The sequence below is a fragment of the Myotis brandtii genome, unplaced genomic scaffold (assembly GCF_000412655.1).
Source record: "Myotis brandtii unplaced genomic scaffold, ASM41265v1 scaffold691, whole genome shotgun sequence".
Classification (NCBI taxonomy): domain Eukaryota; kingdom Metazoa; phylum Chordata; class Mammalia; order Chiroptera; family Vespertilionidae; genus Myotis; species Myotis brandtii.
In genome coordinates this window covers 577,950-578,160 of record NW_005370704.1, presented here as the reverse complement: position 1 = coordinate 578,160, position 211 = coordinate 577,950, and the positions used below count along the sequence as shown (strand labels likewise).

The following is a 211-nucleotide window of genomic DNA, read 5'->3' as shown; positions in this document are numbered from 1 at the left end:
TCCCACTTTCGGGCACCGGGCGGCTGGTGCCGCAGCCTCGGTGCCCAGCTGTCCTGTGAATCATTCTGAAACCAGCTCCCTCGGCCGACCCCACCCTGAGACCAGCCTGTGGGGCCGGAGCCCAGGGCCCTGGCCTCTACCCAGACTCTTCAGATAAGGGCTGAGGGCCAGGCCCCAGAGCCAGGGTCCCACCCCTGCCCCGTGCCCGCTC

The 211-nt window shown here is 69.7% G+C and overlaps 1 protein-coding gene across 1 annotated transcript in view; it reads left to right on the top strand.

Moving 5' to 3' along the window:
- CLIC3 (chloride intracellular channel 3) overlaps positions 1–211 on the top strand; it is a gene marked incomplete at its 3' end in the record, with an annotated part of 10,149 nt that overhangs the window by 6,893 nt on the left and 3,045 nt on the right. The window lies entirely within an intron of this gene.